The 8,971-nt window shown below is 35.9% G+C and overlaps 1 pseudogene; it reads right to left on the bottom strand.

Annotated features, from left to right (window-relative positions):
• Positions 1 to 2,985: 2,985 nt before the first annotated feature.
• Positions 2,986 to 3,147, bottom strand: LOC123822366 (annotated as a pseudogene).
• Between the last annotated feature and the right edge of the window lie 5,824 nt (positions 3,148 to 8,971).

Raw genomic sequence — 8,971 nt, 5'->3', positions numbered from 1 at the left:
ATATTTGATCTGTATCTTAATTTATAATACATTGCATTTTCTTATAGATCTTCCTAATGAATATTCTAAATTAATTAGACCTATCTACAGGTTTTCTCAGTTTTATTTCTGAAGAGTTTAAAATCAAATATAACTCATGGACAGTAAAGCTTAACTAAATAGTTTGAGATTAAGTAAATTAATTGCTGGCTTTAAATTTCAATGAACAACCAGTTTCTTTACTGTATAATTTGTTTTGTGAGACACTCAGAGAAGAATCTGTAAAGAAGTTAATTTTAAGGATTCCAGTGCCTAGAGCATCTTGGAGTTAAATGATTAGTGTGAGGCACATTGAGCAAGAGAAAGTGCAGAATGATGGATTGCCATCTCAGGACATTTTGAGTAGAGGAAAGCAGCACACTGAAAAAGGAAAACTAAAGCAAACACTGTCTGGCAGATTTCAGTTGTTAGGTACCCTTGGAATCTCTGACCTAGGTCAGTCTGAGGCTGTTCTGGAGAATAGGTCTAGCACCACTCAATTGGTTTTGACCTTAAAAATCTACCTTACTCCTATTCAGAGTTACTGATTTTACCATAGGAAGGTGAGATTGTTAATACAGATTCACATTTATTGGGTACTTTTAATGTCAGCCATTCTTCTAAGTGCTTTTTATGTATTAACTTATTTGATCCTAAAACAACTCAATGAATTAGGCATCATAATCATCATCATCATTATTATTATTATTTATTATTTATTCATTCATTTATTGTTGTTCAATTACAGCTGTCCTGCTTTTTTTTCCAATTGCTCACCCCTTCCCCATCCCCCCTAACTCCCACAGTCAATCCTTCCCCCATTGTCTGTGCCAAGAGTCCCCTGTTTGTATCCCTTTGCTTGCCCCTCCCTCATCTTTCCCCTATTATCCCTCTCTCCCCGCCCCTCTGGTCCCTGTCAGTTTGTTTTTTACTTCCAAGTCTCTGACTCTATTTTGCCTATTTGTTTGTTTTGTTGGTCAGGTCCCACTTATAGGTGAGATTATATGGTATTTGTCTTTCACCTCCTGGCTTATTTCATTAAGCAGAATTAGGCATTGTTATTATTCACGCTTCATAGACAAAGAAACAAAGGTATAGAGAGGTAAATAACTTGCCCAGCTATCATGGAGTTTGCAGGGTTTGACCTCAGGAAAGCTTGCTGTAGAACCCACACTCTTAGATGTGCATTAAAGTGCCTCTATAAGAAGATAGTGTCATCATTTTATTTAGGATAATTTCTTTTCAAGTTGTCTATAATCTTTTAAAGATACCGATCTCTTAAATGTATAACGTCTATGTATCCTCAAGGAATTTAAGAGAACTGGAATTAGCGTGAATAATTTGTCATTCTGCTAAAATTGTCTCTTTTTGAAATTTAAGCTGAGAAATCTACCTTGCAGTAATGAACACTTGAAATGAATAAAAATCACACTGATTATCATATCATTTCAAAACATAATAATAATACACACCAACAAAAAACTGACAATAAAAATATTAAACTATCCTTCATTGGGCATGAAGACAGATTTCAAAATTTGTATTGGGGATGGATGTAATAAAAAGATATTGTTAAGCCAGGGTTGTTTGAAATTTCTTTATGTTTAGAGTGGACTCAGTACAGGAATGTTGAGAGAATGAGTCTAAAATAAGCTAGCTCATGTTTGTATATAGGAAGATGACAAAGTATTGTCCAGAGGTTTATGTTTTTGATAAAACTTGGCATTTATAATCAACCTGTGCAATTTCCTCTGAATCTCAGAAAATACACCTTCAGAATACACACCTTCGATGAAGTGGTTTTTTCTCTCTCTGTTTTTTAAAGATTTTATTTATTTTATTTTTAGAGAGAGAAAGGGAAGGAGAAAGAGAGGGAAAGAAACATCAATGCATGAGTGTCTCTCATGCACCCCATACTGGGGACCTAACCCTCAATCCAGGTACGTGCTCTGACTAGGAATTGAACGGTGACCCTTTTTTGGCACGCCAGCACTCAATCCACTGAGCCACATCAGCCAGGGCTTCTTCTCTCTCTTTCTCTTTCTCCCTGATTTTGTTGTTTTATAAGCAATCAGCTCCCTAGAGTATGTTATTACTTTATAATTACAGATACAGTACTATGTTGCTGATTAAATAGCATGTTTCTCAAGGAGTACTGTCAACTTTTAAAAATTAGTTATTCTACTTTAGCAAGAGCACTGGGTCCATTTCTCATCAGAGCTCAGCTGAACCAAGATGAGCACTGAGAGAGGTGAAAATCAGTCCTACTGAGATTTGTTTCATTATAAGTTTTTTTTTAAATTTTTGGTTTATTATTGGCTACCTTTTTTTAAAAAAAATATTTATTTATTTTTTAGAGAGGGAAGGGAGGGAGAAAGAGAGAGAGAAACATCAATGTGCAGTTGCTGGGGGTCATGGCCTGCAACCCAGGCATGTACCCTGACTGGGAATTGAACCTGCAACACTTTGGTTCGCAGCCTGCGCTCAATCCACTGAGCTATGCCAGCCAGGGCTTGTTTCATTATAAGTTTTCAATTCTATATCCAATAGACTGAAATTATAAATGCTTCAGGACCGACCATGTGTGAGATAATGCTCTAAGAAAAGCCATTGCATTGATTTTTAAAATGTGTGCTGGGAGAGTTACTCATCCAAAGAAATTAAGTAATACTTTCCTGCATTCAGTGACAAAGTTGAACTTGCAGTGATTTTTAAAAAAATTTAAGTTGAGTATTATTGGATCAGTGCTTAGAAGGGAAACCCAAATTCCATGTAGACAATAGTGATTTCTATAGTCCAGTGAGTACCTGTTTTCAGAAAGAAGTAACTTTCTACCTTTAGTTGATATCTCCTATGCAGATACACTGATCTTCAATTCCTAAGAACCAAATTCAAGTTTATTTAAAATTCATAGGTAATTTGATGGGGAACACACAAAAATGTCATGGGAAATGTTCTCAATACTTGCCCAATTTAGGAGTTCATATATTCCAAGTCAACCACTTACAACAACGGTGTTCACTATGCAATCTATAGATACCCAATGTTATACTTCTTGACCACTTCTTTTATCAATAATTGCGCCTCAGATAAACCTCATTGGCTACGATATTGCCACTGAGCAAAGCTGACTTCTTGACCACTTCTTGACTAACGGTGTATTTCTGAGAAAACTGGCTACCAGAGAGTAACATCAGTAAATCAGCTAGCCCTGAGACCCTTGAAAAGTTTCCACAGTCTTTGTTGAGTCCAGTCTATTCTGTAGCTGAAATAAATGTATCATTGATATTATATCCATGTTTGCTATGCACTCCTTTTGATAGCTCAGCTGGTAAAGTGGGGGACTGTAGTGATATTATATCCATGTTTTTTAAAACAGTCTTCATCATTTATATAAACCTAAATAATTAAACAAAAATGAGTATCACCAGAAAGAGATGATGGAGGCATCTGTGCTGGGTTAACTCCATTGTTCCAAAAGATGAATACTGTGTACCAAAATTGAGAATGGTAAAGAAGGTGGGGCACAAGGTCATAGTTTCTGCATAAACATATACTTCCGGAATGGGGTGACTGCTGGCTCTAACTGGCACAGATAGGGTGGCCAGAGAGGAACTGTGTGTATCAAACAGTGGCATCATACAGCTAGAGGGCAAAGAGATAGAACCAGAAATAAAGATAATCCTGCGATGACTAAGAAAAATAGCTTCTGATCAAGTTGTGCTTAGAGTACCTGTGAAATATACAAGTAACACTGTGATCCTTTTTATTCTTATAATGGACAAATCTACAAAGCTAAAGACATTTGTAAAATCTAGACATCGTTGTAAAATGTGAAGAGCGGATTAGTAGGTTTTGATGCAGTGGGATGATTGAATGTGTCTGTAGAGTGAGGGGATTTTCTTCATCCTCACCCGATTGAAAGTAAGTTTGAATGAATCAATACATTGATATTTGCAAGGTATTTTGGGGAGGTTTTGAGATGAAAGAGGAAATGAAAATGAAGTATAACTATCATTATATATAGTAACTTAAAGTAGGTTTCTAAGTGTTTTCTATTTATTAGTAAAGAAAATATTATTTTATTATTTATTAAGTAAATATTATTTACTTTGTAGAAGATGGGTATATCTCATTTCTGAATTTCAGTGCCTATGGTTCATGATCTTTAAATTAAGTCATGATCAGTTTCCCTGCAGCTCTAAATATTACCTTGGCTCAAATGTCATCTTAAATTATGTCTTATATTCTTTGTCTATAATTAATTAATTAAGTCACCTTTTTGGAAGTAAAAAATAAGATGATGTTTTAACGTCTGTAGCTCAAACCTTTAACTGATGTATGCCATTTATTCTAAATTTATTTAAATATTATATTTAAATTAAATATATTAAAATACATTTAAAAATAATAACTACTTGTTTAAGAGTAAAATTAACTTTCATTTGTTCACTCATCTTGCACATTTCTGCTTCTGCCACTAATTTCCTAGTCCTATGACCTCATGGGAGGTATTACATTTCCCTATGGATAAAAGGAAATAATAGGGTTACACTGTGTTAAAGGCTCTTCTATAGTATATTTTACCTAGAAGCTTTTTAGAACATTTTGATACCATACTATTAATTTATAAATTTTAAATATGGAGAGATAGATAAGGAGAGTTTTTCCTTAATAATACTTTGTACTATTTATTCTCAAATCATGGAAATTTTGTATGGAAGGTTTTGTAGATATCAGCAGCTATGCAGGTCAGGCATGTGCTTGGTGTCTCCCATTAAAACCTAAAGTTTTTAAATATGAAATTACAGTACAGTTCCTGTGAACTTTTAAGGAAATTGCCTCATAGAAAAGAAAAATTCACAATAACCAGAAACTTTGTAGGGAACGAGATTATGCTTTATTCCACATATTTTGTTTATAGCAAATAAATTGCATTCTGTTTTAAAAAAAAAGCCCAGTGGCCTTAAAAAGGTAAAGGATTAAATTATTTTTTTTATTTTTAAGTATATTTTATTGATTATGCTACTACAGTTGTCCCAATTTTTTCTCCCCTCTATCCCCCCTCAACCCTGAGCACCCCTACCCTCCAGCATTCCTCACTCCCTAAAATTCATGTCCATGGGTTGTACATATAAGTTCTTTGGCTTCTACATTTCCTATATTATTCTTAACCTCACCTGGTCTATTTTCTACCTACCATTTATGCTACTTATTCTCTGTATCTTTTCCCCTCTCTCCCCTTCCCACTCCCCTGCTGATAACCCTCCATGTGATCTCCATTTCTGTGATTCTGTTCCTGTTCTAGTTGTTTAGTTTGTTTTTGTTTTTGCTTTTGTTTTAGGTGTGGTTGTTAATAACTGTGTTTGTTGTCATTTTACTGTTCATATTTTTTATCTTCTTTTTCTTAGATAAGTCCCTTTAACATTTCATATAATAAGGGCTTGGTGATGATGAACTTCTTTAACTTCACCTTATCTAACAAGCACTTTATCTGCCCTTCCATTCTAAAAGATTGCTTTGCTGTATAGAGTCATCTTGGATGTAGGTCCTTGCCTTTCATGACTTTGACTACTTCTTTCCAGACCCTTCTTGCCTGCAAGGTTTCTTTTGAGAAATCAGTTTATAGTATTATGGACACTCCTTTGTAAGTAACAGTCTCTTTTTCTCTTGCTGCTTTTGAGATCCTCTTCTTATCTTTAATCTCCTAATCTTTAATCTTTAATCAAGGTAATTATGATAAACCTTGCTGTGTGCTTCCTTGGGTCCAATTTCTTTGGGACTCTCTGGGCTTCCTGGACTTCCTGGAAGTCTATTTCATTTATCAGATTGGGGGAGTTTTCCTCCATTATCTGTTCAAATAAGTTTTCAATTTCTTGTTCTTCCTCTTCTCCTTCTGGCACCCCTATGATTTGGATGTTGGAGCACTTAAAGTTGTCCCAGAAATTCCGAAGTCTCTCCTTATTTTTTTTAAAATTCTTGCTTCTTCATTCTTTTCCAGTTGAATATTTATTTCTTCCTTTGTTCCAATATTAATTTGAGTCCCAATTTACTTCTCTTCCCTGTTGGTTCCCTGTATGTTTTGTTTATTTCACTTTGTGTAGCCTTCATTTCTTCCTTCATTTTATGACTGAGCTCAATCAATTCTGTAAGCATCCTGATTACCAGTGTTTTGAACTCTCCATCAGATAGGTTGTGTATCTCCTCATTGCTTAGCTCTTCTGGAATTTTGATCTCTTCTTTCATTTGGGCCATATTTCATCTCAGTGCACCTGCTATGTTGTAAGGGGGTGGGGCAAGCCTCTTGGCTGCATTGTGGCACTGTCTACAGGAGAGAGGTCAGAGAGGGAATAATGCCACTTGCTTGCTCCACTCTAGCCCTACTTTTTAATGAACTCTCATGTGAGACTGGGAGTTCCTCTCACATTTGTAAGCCCCTCAGTATTTTACAACTAGAAGTTTTGAGTCTTTAGTTTCCTGGTGAGCCAGCCCCTCCTCTCCTGAGTTGTCCACTACCTTGCCATGGGTCTTCTCCGTCAGCCCAGTTGTCTGTCTCTGCCACCTCCTACTGGTCTGGGATAATGTTTCTTTAACTTTAGAGTTAAGGTTGTCAGAGTTCCGTGCAGTTTGCTATTCTGACATTTATGGTTGTTTATTGTTTTTAAATTGGTTGTTTGGGGAAGTGAAGTGTTTCTACCAATGCCTCCATCTTGGCTGAACTTGATTAAATTATTTTTTAAATTTGTCAAGTGACTTATAATGTATTGTCTTCAGTTATTATACTGATCTAAGTTTGAGTGCTGAAAATAGTGTTGTCATGGTGATTTTTATGTGTTAGCTTGATCTGGTTATGGAGTGCCTAGATATTTAGTTAAACATTTTGGGTATGTCCCTAAGAGTGTTCCTGATGACACTGAGTAAAACACATTGCCATTTCCAACATGGATAGGCCTCCTCCAATCTGTTGAAGGCCTTAATGGTATAAAAGGCTGGGTAAGAAATAATTCTTTCTCTCTGCCTCACTGTCTTCGAGCTAGGATATTAGTCTTTTGCTATCTTTGAACTCCAACTCCAACTAGAATGTGTGCCATTGGTTCTCCGTGTTCTCAGGCCTTTGGGCTCAGACTGACACTGTATCATTAGCTCTGCTGGGTCTCCAGCTTATCAACTTCAGATCTTGGACTGCTCAGCCTCCATAGCCACATGAATCAATCCTTTATAGCACGTATATCTACCTCTATATCTATCTAATCTCTTATTATGTTTCTCTGAAGAACCCATCATACAAGTGTCCGGTGGCAGATTGGTGAATTATAAATCCCTTGGGGATTATTTCAAAAAGTGGTCAGATAAACAGTTTCTTTGTCAGCAACTTGATATGCCTGTTGTTATTCTTTAGAATGAAATTTATCTACATCTATATAATAATTTGGAATGATATTTAAAAATACATTCTATTTATCTTTTTCATTGTTTTAGGTAGTTACTTTGAGAAATATATATAGCCTAAATAGTTTCACATGCTTTTTCTTAAGTAGATCATCATGTGATCATTATAAGAATAAGGTAGAAGTATCCAAGTATCTAATTCAAGGGTTTTTATTTGACTTTTTTCTTTTTTTATAAAAGAGTACTGAAATATTTTAGAACATAATGAAATAAAATATTTATGATATATTTTTGTGAGCTTTATCCTCACTTGAAGGTCTTGAATGTCTTCACAGATTTCTATTCAATGGGCACCCACAAAATAAGTATTCACTGAGTGTCTCCAAACTCTGCAATAAGTTATCTATGAAAACAGGAAAAAGATGTAAACTCACAAAAACCTGGAAAATTAAGACTGGAAGAATCTATTGTGTTTGATGCACAATTGGGAGACGGGTTCCCATTCATTAGATGAGCAAGGCAAGATTATGAATACAATAATTGATAGTCTCCTTCAACTTCTTCCCTACAACAATGGAGTCCTGTTTCCTGAAAAACAATAGGAAGGGGAGCAGTAGGAGAAAAAGAAAGCCTTCATAGCAATGTGGTCCTGACACTAAGAACTTAGTGGTTTTTATCAACACAAATTTAGTGTCCTCCAGTTTTGAAGGATCAAAAGTCCCAGCACAGAGTGGCTGAGCAGTTCTTTGCTGAGGGTCTTCCAGGACAAAAACCAAGGCATTAACAGGTCAGGGTTCTTTTCTAGAGGTTCTGGGAGAGATTCTCCTTCCAGGTTTATTCAAGTTGTTAGTAGCGTCCACTTTCTTGTGATTGCGGGTCCTGTTTCCTTTCTGGCTGTCATCTGGGTGTTACCCTTAGCTCCAGAGGCCCCTTTATGGTTCTGGAGCATTGGTGCTTAAGTCTCAGAGCCAAGCTCACCCTATACGTCTTTGTACAGCCATATGTAGAACACAATTCTAATAAATCAACTTTCCAGGTGGTGCAGGGTTGAACACAGGGAGTTACAGTTTAGAAAACATTATCCTACAGGTATAGAACTGTAAGTGGTCTATAGGCAGAAGCTCCTAAAGCAGTCTAGTACAGAATTCCCCGTCCTTCAACTCCGGGCTGCAGAGATTCTAGCAATGGAGTTGGAAAGTGGTTCTTTTTTAGTCCAGAAGAACTGAACCAGATAAACTTTTACTAGACACTGACTTATGGCTGATAATTATATATACTAAGTACCCTTTTATCTGCACAGATAAAAAATGATTCAGGGAACACTGGTAGACAATGAGCAGCTTCAAAGGAAACTGCTACCTTGTCCTGATGGCAAAAAACATGTCTGGATTACTCTGACTTAAACACAAGCACAAAAATAACACAAAGTCTAATTTTTTTTAAAAAAGTAAAAGAACATTATCCTGAGGCCCAAGGAGAATCTAAAAGTAATTACATAAATCTGAAATTATGTAAGAGCACTGTGTGGCAGTCTCAGCATTAAGCACTAAGATGCAGACTCTAA

This window comes from Phyllostomus hastatus, unplaced genomic scaffold (assembly GCF_019186645.2).
Source record: "Phyllostomus hastatus isolate PE091 unplaced genomic scaffold, TTU_PhHast_1.1 phas_contig_40, whole genome shotgun sequence".
Lineage (NCBI taxonomy): Eukaryota > Metazoa > Chordata > Mammalia > Chiroptera > Phyllostomidae > Phyllostomus > Phyllostomus hastatus.
Note: the sequence above shows the minus strand (reverse complement) of the source record. Positions and strands in the feature narration are given on the sequence as shown.